General features: G+C 48.2%; 1 protein-coding gene across 1 annotated transcript in view; it reads right to left on the bottom strand.

Moving 5' to 3' along the window:
- NCMAP (non-compact myelin associated protein) overlaps nucleotides 1-20,091 on the bottom strand; it is a 51,607-nt gene extending 31,516 nt beyond the window's left edge. The window contains exon 1 of the mRNA XM_027965517.3: nucleotides 20,026-20,091. The gene's annotated coding sequence lies outside the window, so the exon portion shown is untranslated. The remainder of the gene's footprint in view (nucleotides 1-20,025) is intronic.
- Between the last annotated feature and the right edge of the window lie 4,874 nt (nucleotides 20,092-24,965).

The raw sequence follows: 24,965 nt of genomic DNA on the forward strand, positions 1-24,965 counted from the left end.
TGTTGAGAGTCCCTTGGACTGCAAGGAGCTCAAACCAGTCCATCCTAAAGGAAATCAACCCTGAGTATTCATTGGAAGGACTGATGCTGAAGCTGAAGCTCCAATACTTTGGCCACCTGATGGGAAGGGTTGACTCATTAGAAAAGACCCTGATGCTGGGAAAGATTGAAGGCAGGAAGGGAAGGAGACCACAGAGGATGAGATGGCTGGATGGCATCACTGACTCAAGGGACATGAGTTTGAGCAAGCTCTGGGAGATGGGGAAGGACAGGGAAGCCAGGCGTGCTGCAGTCCATGGGATTGCAAAGACTCTGACACGACTGAACAACTGAACAATAACTCACATATATCCCATAGCGTTGCATGCTGCTGCTCATATTCATGCTTCTCTGTAAAATGACTTCTTAATCCTGTCTACCTGGTGAACTCCTATTTATACTTCAAAGCCCAAACCTTCCAACACTTTAAGCACTTATGTCAAATGTTTCAGTTAAAAAAAATTGCCTCATACAGTTTGTTCACTCCTACCCCCAATCCCTGCTGGGGATCTGAACTGTTAACTGTGACTGTGCAGTTTTACCAGTGTGTCAGTTTAAATGTCATCACTCTAAGATTCCAACCCCTGGAACTGTCTCACTCTTTAACCTTATTACATCAACCACCAGCAGAGACTATCTCGTTTGTGACCCATCCAACCCTCCAGGCCCTAAGATCTGTGAGAGCAGGCGCTTGTCTTTGCTGTTCAGAGATGACATCCCAGTGCCTAGCACAGTCCTTGGCACTTAGTAGGCACTTAGATAATGAAGATAGGATTTTCCTGGTGGTCAAGAATCCACCTTCCAATGCAGGGGGACTCGGGTTCCATCCCTGGTCTGGGAATTAAAATCCCACATGCTGGAATGCAAATTGGTACAGCCACTACGGAAAACAGAGTGGTGATTCCTTAAAAAACAGGGAACCGAACTGCCATACGGCCCAGCAATCCCACTGCCGGGCACACACACAGAGGAAACCAGAACTGAAAGAGACACGTGTACTCTGGTGTTCACCGTGGCACTGTTTACGACAGCCAGGACATGGAAGCCACCCAGATGTCCATCGGCAGGTGAATGGATAAGGAAGCTGTGGTGCATACACACAGGGGAGTATTACTCAGCTATAAAGGAACACATTTGAGTCCGTTCTAACGAGGTGGATGAACCTGGAGCCTATTATACAGAGTGAAGTCAGAAAGAGAAACACAAATACTGTATATTAATGCATACATATGGAATTTAGAAAGACAGTAACGACAATCCTATATGCAAGGCAACAAAAGAAACGCAGATGTTAAGGAACAGACTTTTGGACTCTGTGGGAGAAGGCAAGGGTGGGAGGATTTGAGAGAATAGCACTGAAACATGGATATTACCGTATGTAAAATAGACGACCAGTGCAAGTTCGATGCATGAAGCAGGGCACTCAAAACCTGCGCTCTGGGACAACCCAGAGGGATGGGGTGGGGAGGGAGGTGGGGGGGAGGCTCAGGATGGGGGGACACATGTGTATCCATGGCTGATTCATGTCGATGTGTGGCAAAACCAGCATAGCATTGTAAAGTAATTATCCTCCAATTAAAATAAATAAATAAATTAATTTAAAAAAAAGATCCCACATGCTTCAGGGCAACTAAACCCATGTGCCACAACGAAGACCCAGCACAGCCAAAAGGGGAAAAAAAAAACAAAAGGAAAATGAAGATGATGGCCTGTTGGCTACATGGTGCAGGGTGTTACAGCAAAGGTTCTGGAGCTGGACCACTGGGTTCAAATCCTGCACTCAGCCACTGTGGTCACCATCATGATCATCATTATACGTCTGCTTTCCCCCTCCTGAGGGCCTGGGCAGCGTCTTGGGCTTGGTCATGCCCCAGCGCGTCACAGAATCTAGTCTCTTCCAGAGTTCCCCAAGGCAGGAAATGTCGCTGCCATCCACGTAGCCTCTGAGGCCAGAAGCCCACTAAGGTCACTGCCTGTCAGCAGTCTGCCACGCTCACCACCAAGCCCTTTCAGAACTACCTTCATTTCCTACACATCTCCTTACCAGTCTCCTCCAGCATCCCTACCCCTGCTGGGGTCCAGGCTTCTGTCTTCTCTCACCTGGATGCTGCCGTCGCTGCCCAGCGGGCCAGGGCTGCCTCTGCTCTGGGTCCCTGCAGTCCTCCACAGCAGCTGCAGCGATCTTTCAAAACCCCATTCTACTTCACACGAGAATTTTACGATGGTCAGCCAGTCCTCTGCACAGGACCTGGATTCTGCAGACCCCTCCAGTCTCCTCCCTGTCTGAATTCTGCCCTGTCACTCTGTCCCATTGTGGCCACCTGGCCTTTGCATATGCCAGAGCCCTCTTTCCTCACCTCCTGGCACTTCTGATACTTCAACTCAAACATCACTTCAAATTCCCATGCTGTGCACCCTCACAGCACGTGGTGTTTAATAACTGCTGGCTGAACCAAAGCATTGAGCAAGGACCAAGCACAGGTCATAGGGCTTGAGTCTTTCCACTACAAGGGGCCACCAGTAATGAGACACTAAGACACAGACAGGCTGTGAATGCTATGGAGCCCAGTGTGGGCGAGGGTGCTGAGCAGGGGACGAGAGAAAAGGACAAGCTGCACAGAGAGGGAAAAGCTGAGTGGCGCCATGCGGTCATTAAACAAGTGTTAGTCACTCAGTCGTGTCTGACTCTGTGACCCCATGGACTGCTCTGTCCATGGAATTCTCTGGGCAGGAATACTGGAGTGGGTTGCCATTCCATTCTCCAGGGGGTCCTCCCAACCCAGGGATCGAACCCGGGTCTCCTGCATGGCAGGCAGATTCTTTACCATCTGAGCCACCAGGGAAGCTAAACAAGGGTTTAATTAACATTAAACAAGGGTTTAATTAAATAAGGGCTTGGAGATCTGTATCTGAACCCCCGTATTTACCTGTCGCTAAGTGCCAAGGCCTCTGGCATTTTAAGTCTATTTGACTGTCTCCTCCACCCGAAGTGGAAAGCACATTGCTGTTGAATTTTTTTTTTACAGAGGAAACCAAGGCCCAGAGAGATTAACTAACTGGTCTAAGGTCACCAACCAAGGTGGGCTGTGAACTCAAGCAACCCGACTTCAGAGTCTGCTCGACATTTCAAAGGGTTGACCATCAGAAAGAGCATTTGATCACTTACTCGGTGCCAAGAACTTTTCTAAGAAATTTACAAAGAAGCTTTTATTTGTATCTTTTTTATTTTTAGAACTCATTTCATCCCATTTTTTCTCCTTCTTCCAGGTCAGCTGGGTATCACTATCTCCATCTTACAAGTGAAGAAACGGTAGTGCAGAAAGGTTAACTAACTTGCCTGAGGTCACACGGCCTGCAAAAGTGATGAAACTAGCTGGAGTTTCATTCTCTTAACTCTTTCCAGAGTTCATTCTTTTAACCACTCCACTCCACACCTTCTGCTCTATGAAGGTGCATTATTGTTGTTATTTTACTAGGATTTTGTCAGGTGGAGAAAGGAGAAGGGACACTGTAGCTGGGGAGAACAGTGGGCATGAAGACTGGGAGATGGGGGTGAGGATGAACACTTTAGAAAGGGAAGTGTGAGACTGGGGAGGGGTTGGGGCAGCGAGCGGGGCGAGGCTGTGAGGGTCCCCGTACAGCAGAGCTGAGTGTTCAGGGAAGGTCAGAGTGGAGAGTGAATGTGAGGGATGTTTGGGATTAAGCTATGAAAGAATTTCCTGCACAGGCAGATGCTAGCACACTTTACTCTCTCCAAAATCCCTACGTCGCAGATTCCACGTGAGCTGTTTGAAAACTAGGAGCCTCAGAGCTCCTGACCTGGCTCTGCTGAGCATCCTTTGGGAAGTTACTGAACCTGTCTGAGCCTCCATCCCTTTCCCGCACCATGGAGGTAATAAACAGGACCTTCTTCATGAGGCAAAAACAAGGTTATGAATATAAAGCCCCTGGCAGAGTGCTTGGAATAAAGCAGCCCTTTGAGATCTCATTTCTCTCCCTTCTCCAGCCTCTAGGAAGGTCTCCTCAAAGCCCCAGGCTCACCCGAAATGAGGCTAAAATCGGCTGACTGAGAACCACCAAGGTCTCCCTGGAGGCCCCAGGTCAGTACGATGAGGAAGAAGAGAGGTATCCAAAGTGTCAAGCTATCCAAAGCGCGTCCGAGACTGCGGAAAAATGAGTAATTAAAATTTATGTCCTTCTCCTTACTGCTGTGTCAACTCGGGGTTATGTAACTGAACTTCTCTGTGAGGGAGCCCTTGGGGGCCTCCAGGAGGCAGGGTTGGCGGTGACATAAATAAATATTTTTCTGCTCTCTGCCCCGGGCCTGGGCTCTGAGCAAACACCACAGCCTGAAAGGGAGGCCGTGACAAGGAGGAAGCTGGGGGAGGTGAGTTCAGGGCTGCGAGTCAGGAGACCTGTGTTCCAGGCCCAGTCCTGACTGGGAGGACGTGGACATCAGGCGACTAGTGAGCTGGGAGGAGAGATCACAGTGTGATCTGGGGAATGCTGGGACCCTCGGGCAGGTCTTTCCAGCCTGCTCCCTGCATCCAGGCCTGGCATTTGAAGCCCTTCCCATCTCTCTCCTGTCTCCTCCCCCATTCCCTCTTGGCACCCACAGACCCCTAACCTTGGTTCTCTGGGACTACTGAGTCCCCCACAACCCCACAGGATTTGTCCCTCTCCTGGAAAGTCCTCCCCTTCCTGTGACATGGTGGTGTGGTGAAGGCGACAGAGGCTGGGGTTTAGAGTTAGACATGGGCTTGAAGGAGAAGAGGGAGACAGAGGGTGAGATGGCTGGCATCCCAGATGCAATGGACATGACCTTGGGCAAACTCCAGAAGAGGGTGAGGGACAGGGAAGCTTGGCACGCCGCAGTCCATGGGGTTGCAAAGAGTCAGACACGACTTGATAACTGAACAATGGGCTTGAATCCTGACCTGAGTGTCTTTAGGCCTGTGACTTAAGCTCTCTGAGCCTGTCTCCTCATCTGTAAACTAGACTTGGTGATTCCTGTCTCTTTCCTGGTTGCAATAATCAAATGAGATAATCATTGCTAACAATAATCGGACTCATCTCTTCCATGCAGCCTCTATGTGTGCATGAATTCATTTCCCAAGGAGCTCCTAAAATAGAAGGGAAGACAGACCTGTTTGCTAATTATAACACTTTCATGTGATAAGTGCTATAAGCAAAGTACCTATGAGGTGCTGGGAATTCTCAGAAAAGATCGACCTACTTGAGATCCAGGGGAGACTTTGGACAGATCCTGGAGGAGGAAACTGGTATTTATTAATGCCCACTATGCCTCAGGCTAAAGCTCCAATACTTTGGCCACTTGAATGTGAAGGCCAATTCATTGGAAAAGACCCTGATGCTGGGAAAAACTGAAGGCCAAAGGAGAAGGGGGCAGCAGAGGATGAGCTGGTTAGATAACATCACCAACTCAATGGACATGAATTGGAGCAAACTCTGGGAGACAGTGAAGGACAGAGGAGACTGGCATGCTGCAGTCCATGGGGTCACAAAGAGTCAGACACGACTTAGCAACTGAAAAACAACAAGCATCAGTCACTCTCCTAGAGGCTTGAAAAGCATTGCTAAACGCCTTATGCAAGCAAAACCCTCACAAATGCCGGATTTATATAAGGCTAAATAATTGCACTTGCACTCACACCACAATTTTTTAGTCAAAACTCAGGACACTTGTCCTCAGTTCAGTTCAGTCGCTCAATAGTGTCCGACTCTTTGCGACCCCACGGACTGCAGCACACCAGGCTTCCCTGTCCATCCCCAACTCCCAGAGTTTACTCAAACTCATTTCCGTTGAGTCCGTGATGCCATCCAACCATCTCATCCTCTGGTGTCCCCTTCTCCGCTCGCTTTCGATCTTTCCCAGCATCAGGGTCTTGAGTCAGTTCTTCACATCAAGTGGCCAAAGTTTTGGAGTTTCAGCTTCAGTATCAGTCCTTCCAATGAATATTCAGGACTGATTTCCTTTAGGATGGACTGGTTGGATCTCCTTGCAGTCCAAGGGACTCTCAAGAGTCTTCTCCAACACCACAGTTCAAGAGCATCAACTCTTCGATGTTCAGCTTTCTTTATAGTCCAACTCTCACATCCATACATGACTCCTGGAAAAACCATAGCTTTGACCAGAAGGACCTTTGTTGGCAAAGTAATGTCTTTGCTTTTTAATATGCTGTCTAGGTTGGTCACAGCTTTTCTTCCAAGGAGAAAGCATCTTTTCATTTCATAGCTGCAGTCACCATCTGCAGTGATTTTGGAGCCCCCCAAAATAAAGTCTCTCACTGTTTCCCCATCTATTTGCCATGAAGTGATGTGACCAGATGCCATGATCTTAGTTTTCTGAATGTTGAAGTATAGGCCAACTTTTTCACCCTCCTCTTTTACTTTCATCAAGAGGCTCTTTAGTTCTTCTTTGCTTTCTGCCATAAGGGTGGTGTCATATGCATATCTGAGGTTGATATTTCTCCCAGAAAACTTGATTCCAGCTTGTGCTTCATCTAGCCCAGCATTTCGCATGATGTACTCTGCATGTAAGTTAAATAAGCAGGGTGACAAGATACAGGCTTGACATACTCCGTTCCCGATTTGGAACCAGTCTGTTGTTCCATGTCCAATTCTAACTGTTGCTTCTTGACCTGCATACGGATTTCTTAGGAGGCAGGTCAGGTGGTCTGGCATTCCCACCTGTTTCAGAATTTTCCACAGTTTATTGTGATCCATGCAGTCAAAGGCTTTGGCATAGTCAATAAAGCAGAAGTAGATGTTTTTCTGGAATTCTTTTGCTTTTTCGATGATCCAACAGATGTGGGCAATTTGATCTCTGGTTCCTCTGCCTTTTCTAAAACCAGCTTGGCCATCTGGAAGTTCACAGTTCACCTGGCTTCAGTTCGCCTGAAGCCTGGCTTGGAGAATTTTGCTAGCGTGTGAGATGAGTGCCATTGTGTGATAGTTTGAGCATTCTTTGGCATTGCCTTTCTTTGGGATTCGAATGAAAACTGACCTTTTCCAGTCCTGTGGCCATTGCTGAATTTTCCAAATTTGCTGGCATGTTGAGTGCAGCACTTTGACAGCATCATCTTTTAGGATTTGAAGTAGCTCAGCTGGAATTCCATCACCTCCACTAGCTTTGCTCATAGTGACGCTTCCTAAGGCCCACTTGAGTTCACATTCCAGGATGTCTGGCTCTAGGTAAATGATCACACCATTGTGGTTATCTGGGTCATGAAGAGCTTTTTTGTATAGTTCTTCTGTGTATTTTTGCCACCTCTTCTTAATATCTTCTGCTTCTGTTAGGTCCCTATCATTTTTGTCCTTTATTGTGCTCATCGTTGCATGAAATGTTCCCTTGGTATATCTAATTTTGTTGAAGAGATCTCTAGTCTTTCCCATTCTGTTGTTTTCCTCTATTTCTTTGCATTGATCACTGAGGAAGGCTTTCTTATCTCTCTTTGCTATTCTCTGGAACTCTGCATTCAAACGAGTATATCTTTGCTTTTGTCCTTTGCCTTTTGTTTCTCTTCTTTCCTCAGCCATTTCTAAGGCCTCCTCAGACAACCATTTTGCCTTTTTCTTGAGGATGGTCTTGATCCCTGCCTCCTGTACAATGTCATGAACCTCTGTCCATAGTTCTTTAGGCATTCTGTCTATCAGATCTATTCCCTTGAGTCTATTTGTCACTTCCACTGTATAATCATAAGAGATATGATTTAGGTCATACCTGAATGGTCTAGTGGTTTTCCCTACTTTCTTCAAATTAAGTCTGAATTTGGCAATAGGGAGTTCATGATCTGAGCCACAATCTGCTCCCGGTCTTGTTTTTGCTGACTGTATAGAGCTTCTCCATCTTTGGCTGCAAAGAATATAATCAGTCTGAAATCAGTATTGACCATCTGATGACGTCCATGTGTAGAGTCTTCTCTTGTGTCGTTGGAAGAGGGTGTTTGCTACGACCGTTGTGTTCTCTTGGCAAAATTCTGTTAGCCTTTGACAAGCTTTGTTTTGTACTCCAAAGCCAAATTTGCTGTTACTCCAGGTATCTCTTGACTTCCTACTTTTGCATTCCAGTCCCTTATAATGAAAAGGACATCTTTTTTGGGTGTTAGTTCTAGAAGGTCTTGTAGGTCTTCATAGAACCATTCAACTTCAGCTTCTTCAGCATTGCTGGTTGGGGCATAGACTTGGATTACCGTGATATTGAATGGTTTGGCTTGGAAATGAACAGAGATCATTCTGTCGTTCTTGAGATGGCATCCAAGTACTGCATTTGGGACTCTTTTATTGACCATGATGGCTACTCCACTTCTTTTAAGGAATTCCTGCCCACAGTAGTGGATATAATGGTCATCCGAATTAAATTCACCCATTCTAGTCCATTTTAGTTCACTGATTCCTAAAATGTCGATGTTCACTCTTGCCATCTCCTGTTTGACCACTTCCAATTTGCCTTGATTTATGGACCTAACATTCCAGGTTTCTATGCAATATTGCTCTTTACAGCATCGGACTTTACTTGCATCACCAGTCACATCCTCAACTGGGTGTTGTTTTTGCTTTGGCTCTGTCTCTTCATTCTTTCTGGAGTTAGTTCTCCACTGATCTCCAGTAGTATACCTACCCACCTGGAGAATTCATCTTTCAGTGTCCTATCTTTTTGCCTTTTCATTGTCTTAGCAAAGGATTTGGGGTCCACGAGGAGTCCAAGAGGAGAACTAGAAGCTATAGAATGAATGTAGAAACACCAGAATTTGCAGGATAGCCCAGTGGTTTCTGAATCGCAGACTTCTCTCCACAGTGCCTGGTCTGGCCATGCACTTGCCATACAATAATTGTCTAACAAGTGCTTAGTGGATTGAGGGCAGTGTGTGTGTGTGTTTTCCACTCCTTCATGCTGCTGGGATATTCTACTGTAAATGAAAAGAAGCTACTAGCTGTCTTCCCTAAGGATCCTTTGTTGGAGAAAAAATTGCTGAGACCTTGGCCTTCTGCATGGTGTCTCTCTTTTATTCCAATACCATCCATCTACTTCTGGCTGGTCACAGAATAAAGCCATCATTCTTTATCATCCAAAATCTTCCATGAACCTTTTCCAGTTTTATCCACCAGCACCTGTCTCCTCCCTTTCTTCCCAACCCTAGGCAGGGAATGAGCGACTTCCTGTCTCCTTAAACTTACCCATGCCTCACCTGTGCCTCCCACACTGGGAAGCTATTACTAGCTACACAGTTATCTCCCCACTGAAGAGATGGAGTCTGTTTCTCCATTCCCTTGAATCTAGGTGGGCCCCATGACTGCTGGGACCACTAGGATATGGCAGAAGCAACAATGGCTGTTGGGGTTAAAGCCCTTCAGGGAAGCTTCTGCTTCCTGCGTCTCAGAATGCTCGCTCCTTCTTGGAACCCAGCTGACATGCTCTGAGAAGCCCCACGCTTGTGCAGAGGTCATGGGTAGATATGCTAGTTGACAGCCCCAGCTGTACTCCCAACTGACAGCCACGTGTCACTAAGCTGCCACATGAGTGAGCCACCACAGACACCCAGACCAGCTGAGCCTTGAGATGTGAATGTCAGGCAGAAACCACGTGTCAGACCCCAAGCAAGGACCTCTCCACTGAGTCTGCTCAACCTATAGAGCCATCAAGCCACTAAGTCTTGGAGCAGTTGGTTACACAGGGACAGATAATCAGGAAATTGGCCTTTTCTCCAGTGTCATCTTCCCAATGCTACCCCAGTCTAAACCTTCCTTGGTCATGACACCCGACTGTCTTCTCCTCCCCAGGACACCTCTTCCACCTCTGATTACTTATAATAATTGTTTGCACCAATCATGATGGCTTGAGATCCCTGGACCGACTTTTCTTTTAAAACATTAAAAGATAACCTGTAAACAGAAATGTTCTATTGTTTCTGAAAATGGAAAACTTGCCATCAATAGAAAGCAACAAAATAAATTCGATGAAACAGATCAATGTCATTCTAGCTGGACAGTGTTACCTCCCGAAGTGTCTGGGCCCAAGGCAGGTCTTCTGTTTAAAAAATGGAGTGGGTGTTGTAGCCAGACTCTGAGATTCAGAATCCAGGTCGTTACAGCAGACGAGCATCTGGATCCCTGGATCACATGACCGTGGTCATGTATCATTCAGTTCAGTACTTCCACGAAGCTTCATGATTCCTTCACCTTCCTGACTATGGCAGGTGCCAGAGCTCTCCAGTCTGCAGTGTTTTGGAAGCCTCCAGCCTTTCCAAGATCTTAAAAGAATCGGGTGCATAAAATCCCTTCCTACCAAAAATGTTGAGTTCTATTTCTGTTTCTTGCATTGACCCCGGACTTAAACACCCTGACTTCTGACAGCTCCTGCAGCAGCTCCTGGGTTTGTTTCTTTTATGATTGAAGTAGTTCCTCAGAGTATTTTCAATGTGGGTCTTTGTGTATTCTACCTTCTAAGGCTTTATTTGTCTAAGAATATTTTTAGTATGACCTCATGTTTGAATGATGATTTGGCTGCCTTTAAAATTCTGGATTGAAAGGGTTGTCTTCTTTCAATTCTTATAATAACATTATTCCTTGACTTCCTTGATCAAGTGTTGTTATTGAGATGTATAACATCAGTCTAAATCTTGGTGCTTTGTAAGGGAGGCTATTTCTCTCTGCCCTTCTTCTTTGTATTTCAGATTTTCGATTTTATCATGATATTTTGTGTGGATTTTTCTGCTGTTGGCGACTCCATGAGTCCTTTCAGTCTGATTTCATTCATCTTCCTTTAATCCTGGAGCGTTTAATCTCTATTATTTCTTCAGTTCTTCCTTATTCTCCATTTTTTCATCTCCTCTCCTTTCAGGACACCTACTTCTACTATCCTCCTCTCTTTGATTTTCTTTTTCATTTGTTATCTCTTTATTTTTTCCTGCTTCCTTCTGGGACAGTTCTCAATCTGATTCTCCTCTTTACTGCATGTATGCGTGCTAAGTCAGTTCAGTTGTGTCCGACTCTTTGTGATCCTATGGACCATAGCGTGGCCAGGATTCTCTGTCCATGAGGAATACTGACGTGGGTTGCCATGCCCTCCTCCAAGGGATCTTCCTGACCCAGGGATCGAACCCACGTACGTCTCTCATGTCTCCTGCATTGGCAGGCAGGCTTTTTGCCTCTAGCACCACCTGGGAAATGTTAATTTAATTGTATCCAACCTGATATTTTAACCATCTATTGAGTCCTTTTTTTTTTTTTTCACCACAAATTTGTTTTATTTTCTTTTGTGCCAGAGCCTGATTCAGAGTTGATTTGACAGCCATATTGGGCCAAAACATATAACAAGGCAATGTGACGCATTTCTGAAGAACGAAGTGGAGAACAGAACAGGCGGAAAGACGGAAATGTCTCTTTCGTCGCTGGGGCACAGGGTCCAGCTGGATTGCAGAGCTCTGTTCTGTTTACAGACCGTGAGAACAGAGCGCCTTCCTCTGTGGTGCTTCTGACCTGAGGCCAAGTAGAGGACAGGCTAGGACTTCCGCCAGGTGTGTCCTTTATTTTAAATAGTGTATCTTCCATGGGCTTCCCTGGTGGTGCAGGGGTAAAGAATCCGCCTGCCGAGCAGGCATCACAGTTTGATCCCTGGGTCAGGAAGATCCCCTGGAGGAGGCAATGGCAATCCATTCCAGTCTTCTTGCCTAGAAAATCCCACTGACAGAGGACCCTGGGGGCTGCAGTCCATGGAGCAGCAAAGGAGTGAGTGGGACACCGCTTAGCAACGAACCAACAACAATGGCAAGTTTCACGGCTAATCTTGTGCTTTCGTTGTCTCCTAGGACTTCTTGTCCTTGTATTATTCTGCAAAGCTCTTCCCTTATCTTTTAAAATATTAATAAAATTATCATGCTTTGCTTCAAGATCCTGGTCCATCTGCTTCGATCATTCTGCTCCAGATGACGTAAGCTGCTTGATTTGCTGTCTTTTATAACAGTTGTTGTACTTCTTAGGCATCTAATTATTTTGGTGAGTGAATTCAAGTTCCCCTGAGGGTACTTGCTCTCAGCCTGGTAATGTGCCCTGTGGAAAAGCCAGAGGCACTTGGAAAAGAAAAAATGAGCCCAGGGGCAGAGAGACACAGACTCCGTCAGCCACTCTCTTCTGGTTGGCACGCTACCTGTGTGTCTGCCAGGCTTCATCTCTGAGTTCCAGGGAGCAGCAGCCTTGGTAGGAGGTCAACCCCTTCGGTGGGATTCTACAGGCTGGGGTGGCGGCTGGGGTTGGAAGGGCATCGATGGGCAAGTGAATGCCTGAGCCTTGGTCTGATTTGACTGATTCCTCATCTCAGCAGGGCTTGGAGCTGCTCCAAGGGCTTCTGTGGTGCTCAGTGGTCCAGAACTTGCCTGCCAGCGTAGGAGACTCAAGATTCGATCCCTGGGTCAAGAAGATCCCCTGGAGAAGGACATAGCAACCCACTCCAGCATTCTTGCCTGGGAAACCCCATGGACAGAGGAGCCTGGTGGGTTGCAGTCCTTGGGGTGACAAAACAGTCGGACATGTCTCAGTGACTGAAACAACAACAGACTCCGCCAGGGCTGTAGCTGCCAACCTCGGCACTACAGGGACAGGAAGCAGTGACTGTCCCAAGACAAGCAGCAGGGACCCAAAGCGGGTAAGTGTCTTTAGAGGACAGTGCACAGGCCAATCACTCACTCCACACTGGAAGCGTGTGTACCATGGCACTGTGCCAGATGATGGGGGAGACTGTGGGGTATGGTCCCTGCCCTCACAGGGTTCACACTCTGACAACAGACTAACAGACTCAGCCTAGTTCCCTACTAAGGTCCCCATCCTTGTCCTGCCTTTCGAGCATCTCACTTAGTCTTCTAAGCCTCAGTTTCTTCATCTGCAAAATGGAGATGATAAAAATATCATCTTGCTTTTCTTTAATCGACATACCTCATGCTTAAAGATAACTGAATTTGTCAACCTTGATTCGAGATTCACATTCTGCCACCTTTTCTTCTGGAGGACTGACAAGCTATCTCATTTTCTCCCCACTCTCCCATAGGGTTAGGTTTTCAGGAGACAGTTCATGCCAAGTGATTACAAATGATTAGCAAATGCCCAGCACACTCAAAAATATGAATTGCTGTTGTTATTATTACTGTGATCAATGACATTGTTTCTGGCGATTAGGTAGGAACATGGAGCTGCTTCTGTACAATAAATAAATCCTCTTTTGTCCTCTGGGCAAACCAGTTACCATTAAAGTCTGAGACCGGAGCGAAGACCAACGTAGGGCATCTACAGTTTCCACAAAAGAGGACAGAGCGGACTTGGCTCTTGGAAAAGTTTTGGTCAAGAAATAGTGAGAAAGGGGTTAGGAGTTGAGGGGGAGGTGAGGAAATAAACCAAGTGACATTTTCCAGAAAGGACTACTAATACCACCACAAGCATTAGGAGTTTGGAAAACTAGTCCCTTTTCTGCAGTTTCTTGCCTGTTCTTTTTTTTTTCCCTTAATTGCTGAAGGGCAGTACAGGGAGGAGGTTAGGACTTTCTAGAATCTCAGCCTAGCTTCTGCCTAGCCTCAGGGCCTGTGTCTCTCCAGGACCCAGGAGACTAAGTGCCTAGGGCTCACAGGACTTTTGGGGGCTCACAAAAAATGTTTCTTATTTCTTTCAAAATCAGAAGAAAACAGGAACTTTTAGGATGAAGAAAACGTTTTAATGTACCAATACAGTTATTAAGATAACTGAATATTTGTTATGGAGGAAGGGGCCCATGAAGGCAAACTGGCGTCCTGGGTTAGCTCTGCGACCGCCAGCCCTCTGTGACCCTCAGCAGGGAGCGAGGGGAAACTACTCACTTCCTGGGCTGCCGTGGGTAAGAAAGGGACTGAGGCACGAGGAGCATTTAGTGCTGTGTGGGCCCCAGCAAACCCACAGCAAGCAGGCATTAACCATTGACCATTTATTTCTCTCTGAGACCTGAAGGCTAAAACCTTAGGAATATCTGAAGGAGAGTTAGGGGATCAGGGACAGCAGCTGGGGGAACAAGTTACACAATTGCATTTTTAATTTTTTATTCATTTATTTTTATTTATTTTTCGGCCATGCAGTGCAGCATGTGGGATCTTAGTTCCCCAACCAAGGATCAAACCCAGGCCCCCTGCATTGGGAGAGTGGAGTCTTAACCACTTGTGAACCACCAGGGAAGTCCTCGTAGGGTTAATTTTTTTGGCTGTGCCACGGGACATGTGGGAACTTAGTTCCCCAACCAGGGATCAAACCCATGCCCCCCTACATTGGAAGCACAGTGACTTAACCACTGGACCGCCAGGGAAGTCCCACACTATTGCTTTTTATTGCACAGCAGACTGAAAGAGATGATCCCCGGTGGAGGAACAGGCGGAAGCTGCAGAAGGCCAGGCCCCATGTGCTGGGGGCTCTGCAAGAAACCAGACATAGAGCAGGAAAGAGAGGTCTCTCTGAACTTTCAGCACAAGCCAGAGGCAGGTGTTAGTCCTGACGAATGAGTGAGTGACTGAGTGAATGAATGAATGATGCGTGAACTGTGGAAGAACTGAACCACGCTGATGCTCGTTGGCCCGAACAGCTGACTCAATAGGTACCAAGACACAAGCTTCTCTGAAGGGGAAGGGAAACTCACCTTTATAAGTAAGGGCCTTGGCTAGCATCCCCTTTAATAAATTGGGAAACTGAACCTCAGGGAGGTGATGTGGCTTGAACAAAATCCCATAGCTCGAAAACCGAGGCCTCCTTCTCAGCTCTGCACCCCATCCTCCCTGCTGGCTGAGGCTGCCCTGGCCATCCAGGGTCTGCATGGACCCCTGACATGCCAGGAGCTTCCAACACTGCCCCCTCCACCTCCTCGAGCCGCCCATGGGGTGCCATAGGACCTGGCAGCCCTGCTGAGGGCCCCAACTGCTCAGGAGTGTCCGACCCGGGCGGGAGGCCCCTCACCACAGGCCTGGCAGCTGGCTGAAGAACAGGCCTCTCCTGTCTTTAGAGATCGCCACACCCCCTTTCCCTTCCTTAGGCCAAACTGCAGCCACCACCCCCGGGAGCTTCAAACCACAGGAGAGGTTCCAGCCCAGCTGCCACGCTCTGGTCCTACCCCTCAACTGTACTGACACCCAGCCCTGCTGAGGTAAATCCACGGAGACTTGCTGACTGGCAGGCTCTGGCCTTGGCTTGGTCCCCTTTCTCCCTTCCTGCCTCCTCCTGCCCACGGAGGACCTATCGTCCTGATGAGGAACTCCTCTGAAAGAAGACAAAGCAGGATCCACCCTGCCAGATCCCAAAGCAAAGAGTGGGATATCAGAAACCCAGACGCCAACGACTGCATCAGGAGGCTGGATGGATGGAGATGCAGAAATCGATAGGGCAGTGCTCTCTGTGCTTGGAGGTGGTCCAGGAGAAACAAACCCACCACTGGTTCTGGGCTGCCTGCAGAGGCCCTGGTATGGTAGCCTGCAGAGTACACCCCAGCACAGGCACTGCTTGGCCAGCAATACCTGGCCCAGGTTAGAGAGGCTCCTGCTTTGGATTATTTTTCTTCAATACCAAACATATCTTTTAAAAAGTAAATTGAACATATATAATTTGGGGTCTTTATTTTCAATATATATGAGGGTTTTTTTTTTCTTCTTTTTAATTAAAAGCATTTACTGGGCAACTTAAAAATCCACTTTACCTTTCCTTTTTTAACTTTCCATTCTATTTTATTGGAAGACTGGAAAGTAAAGGGAAGTGTTGTAGTATTCATATTCCCAGAGAATCTCCCAGATCACTGTAGTGACAAAGCACTTGGATAAGGAGGCTTGAGGTCTCCCCTAACAGTTCTTCACCGGGTGTATCTCATCTTTTCTGCACTCCAGTGTCCTCACCTGAAGGAGCCTCTGTTACCTTTAAGGGTCCCGGTGGCATCTACTTCTGCATTACTGACTATGCCAAAGCCTTTGACTGCGTGGATCACAACAAACTGTGGAAAATTCTGAAAGAGATGGGAATACCAGACCACCTGACCTGCCTCTTGAGAAATCTGTATGCAGGTCAAGAAGCAACAGTTAGAAATGGACATGGAACAACAGACTGGTTCCAAATAGGAAAAGGAGTATGTCAAGGCTATATACTGTCACCCTGCTTATTTAACTTATATGCAGAGTACATCATGTGAAATGCCAGGCTGGATGAAGCACAAGCTGGAATCAAGTTTGCTGGGAGAAATATCAATAACCTCAGATATGCAGATAACACCACCCTTATGGCAGAAAGCAAAGAAGAACTAAAGAACCTCTTGATGAAAGTGAAAGAGGAGAGTGAAAAAGTTGGCCTAAATCTCAACATTCAGAAAACTTAAGATTATGGCATCTGGTCCCATCACTTCATCACAAATAGATGGGGAAACAGTGGAAACAGTGACAGACTTTATCTTTTTGGGCTCCAAAATCACTGCAGATGGTGACGGCAGCCATGAAATTAAAAGACGCTTACTCCTTGGAAGAAAAATTATGACCAACCTAGACAGCATATTAAAAAGCACAGATATTACTTTGCCAACAAAGGTCCGTCTAGTCAAAGCTATGGTTTTTCCAGGAGTCATGTATGGATGTGAGAGTTGGACTATAAAGAAAGCTGAGTGCCAAAGAATTGATGCTTTTGAACTGTGGTGTTGGAGAAGACTCTTGAGAGTCCCTTGGACTGCAAGGGGATCCAACCAGTCTCAGTCCTGAATATTCATCAGAAGGACTGATGCTGAGGCTGAAACTCCAATACTTTGGCCACCTGATGTGAAGAACTGACTCATTGGAAAAGGCCCTGATGCTTGGAAAGATGGAAGGTGGGAGGGAAGGGGGTGACAGAGGATGGGATGGTTGGATGGCATCACTGACTCAATGGACACGAGTTTGAGTAAACTCCAGGAGTGGGTGATCGACAGGGAGGCCTTTTGTGCTTCAGTCCATGGGGTCACAGAGTTGGACACAACTGAGCTACTGAACTGAACTGAACTGTAGCTCCTACACCCTGTGATCCTGCAGGATAGGGATCAGACTGGATGTTGCTTTCCTCCTCTCAGAGCCTAGGGGGTCTTTAGGGGGCTGACTATCAGGCTGGGAGGAGCAGCACAGTGTCCAGGCCTGTCCCTCAGGTGCAAATTCTACCAGCAGGGGATTCTTCCCTGAGAAAAGACCCTGATGGTGGCAGGAGAGAAGGCAGAGGCTCAGAACATGTGATGGGGGACACACCTTCCTTTCAAGCTAGGGGGTGGGGATTTGATGGGAGACGAGGGTGGCGGTGAGGGGGTGGGTAGGAGGGGAGAACTTGGGCTGTCTACATCACTTCTGTAAAGAGATGCTCTCCCTGGAAAATCAAAGCTCTCCTCTCAAAGCCAAGAGCCCCAGTCCTCAGCCTGGGTTCATGCATTCCACAGATTTTCACTGAATGCCTGCTATGTGCGGGGCACTGTTGTAGGTGGGGCATGGTGAGAAAGGAGGCAGGCTTATTCCCTGAGTTTACAAGTCAGTGGGAAACACAGATATCGAATGATTGTGAGCAATTATGGAAGCGCTAAGAGGAAACGCTTTGAACTTGGCTCTTCAGAGAGATACAGTGCCTCCCATGTCCTCTTGATGTGTTTGCCCAAATCTCTCACCTCCACTTCAGATCTCTGCTTTCCTAGCCACCGCAGGGAGATGGAACCCTCAACAGGCTGCTTGCCAGAACGTCAGACAGGCTGTAGGCTCCTCACTTGACTAAGAGTGGTTCCACCTCGAGGACACAGCTCCCTCCCGGCCTGAGACGGCAGTGGCCACGGTCCACAAGAGGAGACGAAGGACGTGAGAACCAGCTGTGGGGATAAGCTTTGATTCCACTAGAGCAGATTTCCCCAGAGACCCAGCATGATCCCCTGGCCCAGCTCCCCACGAGCCTGGCTCAGCACGCACACCCGGGGGGTCGGCCCACCTGGCCCCACACTGCCCCCTTCAGCTACGTCACCAGCAGCCAGGACACAGAAGGACCAGGTGAGGAAGGTCCCGCTGCCATGAAGGGGCCACGGGAGCTCCTTTCCCATTTCCTCTTCCGTTCTCATCAGGCACCCGCCGTCCTTTGCTATCTCTTGGCACCCCTGACCCCTGCAACTTGGGGATGGACACTTAGAGGATGTGAGAAAGGCATCTGACCTACCTAGAGTTCCAGCTGCTCCATCTACTTCCATGTGGCCGCCAGGTCAGGATTCCAGCATTCTGTGTACCTTCCCCTACTCTGCGCTCTGGCTGGGCTTATCATGTTACTCCCTTGCCCCCCTCAAGAAGGGGTGCCCCAAATCTGTTGCTTTGGGCTTATCTTAGTCTGTTACACTGCTCTATCCACCTAGACCGTCTCCTATCCATACCCATCTGTTAGGGTCTGGCCATGTCTAAATTCACTATTTATTGACTACTTGCCACACACCAACTGCGGTACTACATACTCACTCATCGTCCATTCATTCAACAAATGTGCGGTGAGACAGGGATTGGAGCCCGCCAGGCTCCTCTGTCCATGGGGCACCATATAATGGTGAACCAAAGAGGCATGGCCCCTGACCCCAAGAAGCCTGGTGGAAATTAACAGCTCATTTTTACTGAGTGCCTATAATATACAGAGCTTGTCCTAAGCACTTTATATGGACTATCTGATAATCTGTCAAAGAAATTGCCTTGTTTACGGAGTAAAGCAAACCACAGAGAAATGTGAAGTCCTGCCCAAGACTCCCTTGTAGCTCAGCCAGTAAAGAATCTGCCTGCAGTGCAGGAGGCCTGGGTTCGATCCCTAGGTTGGGAAGATTCCCTGGAGAAGGAAATGGCAACCCACTCCAGTATCCTTGCCTGGAAAATCTCATGGGCAGAGGAGCCTGGTGGGCTGCAGTCCATGGGGTCGCAAAGAATCAGGCACGACTGAGCGACTAACACTTACTTAGGGCGCAAAGTAGGGATTCCAACGCCCAGGCTGACTGATTGCAAAGCAGCAGCTCTTAGCACTATGCTTTGTTTCTTCACGGCTGTTGTTTCGTCCCTCAGTCGTGTCTGACTCTTTGCGACCCCATGGACTGTAGCCTGCCAGGCTCCTCCGTCTATAGCATTTCCCAGGCAGTCTTCTCCAGGGGATCTTCCCCATGCAGCGACTGAACCTGTCTCCCGCAGCTCCTGCACTGGCAGGCGGATTCTTCACCACTAGCGCCACTCAATCCCACTTCCTCCAAGGAACCTTCCCGACCCTCCTCCCAGACTAGAGGGATTCCTAGATCCCTCGAAGCCCGCCTAGTATATGACACACCCATGTCCTCCTCCTGACAGGTACCCAGACCACAGAACGCGTCCCCGCCTCCTTTCTCCGGAGCTGCGGAGTTGGCTGATCTGAACCAGAACCCTGGGTTCTTCCTCCTAGCCGTGGGTTTTCATAGATCCTCCTCCAAGAGGGGCTTCCGCACAGGGCCGACCCTTCCAGACGCCCATTTCACAGATGAAGCCAACAGAGGTCCTGAGCGGTTTAAAATCTCTTCTACCTCCTGGCTGGCCGGGTCTCTTTTCTTCCGGGGAGTCTCGGTCCCTCTGCCAAAGGCTTAGTGAGGGAGGTGGGACAAGGAAACGACTTGCCTGCCGGATGCTCGGAATAACACGCCCCAAACGCAGGCTTCTCCGCGGGGGTCGAGCTTGCGTCGCCTGCCCCATCCCCACTTCCAAAGCCCGAAGAAGACAGCCGACCTCCCTCTCCACTCGGACCACGAACCACCGCCCTCCGGGCGCAGACCCCAGGCACCTCCTCCAGCGAAGGGGGCGGGGGGTGGGTGGGACTTGGGGACCCCTCACATCCCCTCTCCCGGCTCCCCTCCGGGGATCGAGGCCGGCAGGTGGATTGTGGCCCGCCGCGCCCGAGCCGGACCGCCCGTGCCCCCGGAGACTCAGGGTCCCCCGCTTCCCGCTCCTCCTACCTGTTCGGGGGAGCCCCGCGCTCCGGCCGCCGCCCCGCTCCGCCTCCCGCCAGCGCCGCAGAAGCCGCCCTGGCTCCGGCTGCCCCGGGATCCCGCCCCCGGCCCCGCCCCGTCGCGCGCAGGTGATCCCGGGAGGGGGCCCCGTTGCCCCCTCGGTCCCTGCCTTGGGGGCCGCCCCAGGGGCGCCAGGCCCGGGGCACTGGCTGGGCGGCGCTTCCCGGCCGTGTCCTCAGCTTCTTCCGGCCCAGGTCCTTCTTGGGGTTCCAGTTCGCCCACCCCAGCCCCTCGGTCCACCAAGGCCACTTCAGCCGGGGCCGAAAAGAAGGAGCTTTACAAATATGCCAGGCTAGCTAGATGTGAACTGCAGGGAGTTTGTTAGGTGTTTTTTTTTTTTTTTTTAAATAATATTTGTAGCCTTAAACTTTTTTTTTTTATTGGCGTAGAGTTGATTTACGAAGTTGTATTAGTTTTACTTATATAGCCAAGTGGATCAATTACACAAATAGATATATCCGCCCTTTATTTAGGTTCTTTTGGAATATAGGCCAGTACGGAGTACTGAGTAGAGTTCCCTATTCTATACAATAGATTCTCATTAGCATCTACTTTATCTATACTAGTATCATCTATTTTATATACAGCAGTGTGTATATGTCAATTCCAATCTCCTAATTTATCCCTCCCCACTCCCCCATCCCCTGGTTTGTTCTCTACACCTGTGACTCTACCTGTGGTTTGTAAATAAGTTCATTTGTATCCTTTTTTTCAGATCACACAGTAAGCTGAATCATATATTTGTCTTTCTCAGTCTGACTTCACTCAGTAAGACAATCTCTAGGTCCATCCATGTTGCTGCAAATGGCATTAATTTTGTTCTTTTCTTTTTTTAATGGCTGAGCAATATATGAGCCATGTCTTTACCCATTCCTCTGTTATGGACATTTAGGTTACTTCCATGTCCTGGCTATTGTAAATGGTGCTACAGTGAACACTAGCGTGCAGGCACCTCCTCAAGCATGATTTCTCTGGGTTTATGCCTACAAGTGCATTTGCTGGATCATATGGTAGTTCCGTTTTTAGTTTTTTAAGGAACCTCCATACTAGTCTCTGTAGTGGCTGTACCTGTATGCTGCTGTTGTTGCTAAGTCGCTTCAGTCATGTCCGACTCTGTGCGACCCCATAGAGGGCAGCCCACCAGGCTCCCCCGTCCCTGGGATTCTCCAGGCAAGAACACTGGAGTGGGTTGCCATCTCCTTCTCCAATGCATGAAAGTGAAAAGTGAAAGGAAAGTCGCTCAGTCGTGTCCGACTCTTAGCAACCCCATGGACTGGAGCCCACCAGGCTCCTCCGTCCATGGGATTTTCCAGGCAAGAGGACTGGAGTGGGCTGCCATTGCCTTCTCCTGTATAGCTGTCTTTAAAGTTGGATTGTGTGGGGAATTCCCTGGCGATCCAGTGGTTAGGACTCCATGCTTCCATTGCAAGGAGCATGTGTTCCATTCCTGGTCTGGGAACTAAAATCTCCAAGCTGCATGGTGAGGCCAAATAAATAAATAAATTGGGATTATGCTAATCTGACAGAAGGGTTTGGGGGAGGTTGGGGTCTGGCCAATCACAGAATGTTACATGGGAGGTTTGCCCGCTGGCGAGTGTCAAAAGCTCTGCCCTGTAGAATCTGACAGTCTCCTATATCAGGCTGGTTTGTGGCTGGATCCGTGAAGCCTAGCACTCTACTATGGACACACAATGGCCCCTCAATCAATATTTATAGAAAAGGAGAAGAGATCTTAGGGGATTCCCTGTTTACAGACAGGAAGCTGAGGCCCAGGCAGCAGAGGTGAGTTGCCCAGAGTCACACAGCAGGGGAGTGACAGAGCCAGGGATACAGTCAGGTTTCCCCACTGTGTTTCCAAGTTATTTCTGGATAGTGGTTTGGGGCCTATTGCTTTGCCACTGGTGCCTATGAGATGCTGTCAAAGCCTTGATAACTCCCTCCCAAGTTGACTGAGAACTAAGAGAGAACCACTGTGTTTTCACAGGAAACTCTGGTGATGTTTATTAAAAAGGATTGATTAAAATGTGAAATTCTGTGAATCACTATATTGTATACCTGTAACTTATATTGATATATCAACTATACGTCAATTAAAAAAGAAGTGTAATTCTATCATTCTATTTTTTTTTTAAGTGAAAGCAGGTTTATTGAGAAAGAGACAAGTTCCATAGACAGGATACTGTCCATCTCAGAAGGTAAGAGTAGCCCCAGGACATGGGAAGTCAGAGCAGCCTGTGATTCTGCTTTTTTACCGAATACTTGAGACATGGTCTTTGGCTTCAGCCAGCTTCTCTGTCATGGGAGAGGCAGACTGTCTTCGCCGCAGGGGCTGTGAAGGAAGGCAGAAATCACTCTGTTCTTGAGAACTGAGATCTATGAGGCCACCTCAAGATGCTGCCAGAAGCTCTTGCTGGGTTGTGCAGGGGGGTCAAGAGCTCTAAAGTCAGATGGTCTCAAGTTCCAATCCTGATTGCATTGCTTGCTAGTTGCAAGGCAGGAGCAGTTTGTTTGTTTTTTAAACCTCTCTGAGACTCAGTTTTTTTTCAGTTGAATGAAGGTTATATACTTACCCTAGTATTGTGGTGAGAATTAAAAATGAGATAATGCTTATAAAATGCTAGATAAATGGAAGAATCTTTATGCTAAGTGGTAGGGGCTGGGGAGGTGGGCATGCTGACACAAGGGGACCTCAGCATCTCTGGCACGGTCCCCTCTGAGGGGTTCTGTGATCTTCAGCCTTCTGTCATCCATGGCTCTGCCCCAACCTCTGCTTCTCTGTTAACCGAGGCCAACCAAGTCATAGGACACTGGCCGTGTCAGAATGGCTTTGCACATACCTGCCATGAGGGATCTGGGGATGAAACTCTGAAACCCAGCAGGACCCTTCAAAGCCTTGTCTGGTACAAGATCCTCTGTGTCCCTGACTTCTTGTTTGGCTTTCTCCAGTTCCAAACAGCAGACTCAAGCAGTCAGCGATTAGAAAATAGAGTCAAAGGACTCCTAGTTCCTCCTGAAGGCAAGTAGATAATAGTCTGACACATACCCTTGCATTGTCCTGCAGAAACTAAGCCACCTCCACTCACTGGAGTGACTGGGGACTACATGCTGACCAGAAGGACACAGACGCCAGACTGGTTGGAACCGGAAGGTGGATGCTTGAGATTCAAAAACCATCTCCCCGTTACCTCACCACCAGCCAGTCAGGAGAATGTCCATAAGCTGATCATGTGCCCTGTGACCTATCCCTAATGCTATAATACTTTTAAAACTCTTGCCTAAAGGCCAGGGGAGTTCAGGTCTTTTGAATTCTAGCTGCCCGTTCTGCTTGCTTGATGCCCTGCAATAAACGCTGTACTTTCCCTCAGCACAATCCATTGTCCATAGATTGGCTCTGCTGGTGTCATGTGAGCAGACTCAAGATCAGTCTGGTAACAACTCTTCCTCTCACCAGCCTCCCTCATAAGGAGTTGACCAGGGTCAGACACACAAGCCAAGCTCAGCGAGGCAGAGGCATAAAAAGGCTCCAGCTAAACTTCTTCTCTCAGTTTATTTATTAAGCCCTCCTGTTCATTACAGGCCATGTACTCTGCAAGGTGGGGCAGAATCAGTGGGGGCCCTGCCCCATTCTGTAGACGTCACCTTCCAGAGGGGCTGTGGGGACAGCTGACATGCAAGCACAAAAGATGGTAACACAAGAGAAGGACAGTCTCTGAAAAGTTCCCTGAAGGACATAACATGCTGTTTTTGATTATTATTGGTGGGAGAGCAGGAACTCCTTCAGAAACAGGGATGGGTGTCTGCCGGGAGAAGACAGCTGAGCTGAGATAGAAAGGATAAGCGGGTAGATGTAGGAGGACCTGTGGCTGAGCAGCGTTCTGGAGGCAGGGAAAGCCTACAAGGTCAGTGTGGTTGACTGGAGTCGGGGCGGAGGGCAGAGTGGACAGGATGAGATCAGAAGCCGACAGAGGTCAGATCTTCTAAGGTCTTGAAAGTGAAGTCACTCAGTCGTGTCCGACTCTGTTTGACCCCATAGACGGCAGCCCACCAGGCTCCTATGTCCATGGGATTTTCCAGGCAAGAGGACTGGAGTGGGGTGCCATCGCCTTCTCTGATAATAGATGCACCAGATGTATAAAAGACTCCAGTCTTTCCAGCTGTGGAGACATGTGTATATGAAATTGTGATTTAGAATAAGAAATATTCGTCCATGGTTTTTGGCTCACAGCTCCCCAAACCTTGTGATTCTTGAGTGCTTAGAGTAATAGTGGCATCTTTCATTGTAATACTTGGTTTTTATCCTCAATTCCTAAAATAACTTCAGAGTGAAATGAGTGTCGTCTGTGATTCACGACAAACCCCTTTCAACCACATCTGAGTTTTTGTTGATCAGGTGGTTTTAGGAAGGCCTCCAAGTAGCCTAAAGGATGAGAGCTAGTTGCTGGACCAGCTGAGTGATTAGAGGGTTAGAATTTTAAAAAAAATATTTATCTTCTGTGTTTATTTATTTGGCTGCACTGAGTCTTAGTTGTGGCATGCAGGATCTTCGTTGCACCATGTAAGATCTTTAGTTACAGCATGCGAAACTCTTAGTTGCAACATGCGGAATCTAGTTCCCTGAACAGGGATCAGACCCGGGGACCCTGCATGGCGAGCATGGAATTTTAGCCACTGGACCACCAGGGAGTGGTTGAAAATTTTGGTGTCCCTCTCCTTACACACACATCCAGGGAGGGGAGAGGGGTTGGAGATTGAATCAATCTTCAGTGGCCAAGATTTAATCAATTGTGTTTAGATAATGAACCCTCCATTAAAAAAACCCAAAAGGAAGCTCAGAGAGCTTTCCCAGTGGGCAAAGAAGACTACGTTCACGTGCTGGGAGGGTGGTG

The sequence above is a fragment of the Ovis aries genome, chromosome 2 (assembly GCF_016772045.2).
Source record: "Ovis aries strain OAR_USU_Benz2616 breed Rambouillet chromosome 2, ARS-UI_Ramb_v3.0, whole genome shotgun sequence".
Classification (NCBI taxonomy): Eukaryota; Metazoa; Chordata; class Mammalia; order Artiodactyla; family Bovidae; genus Ovis; species Ovis aries.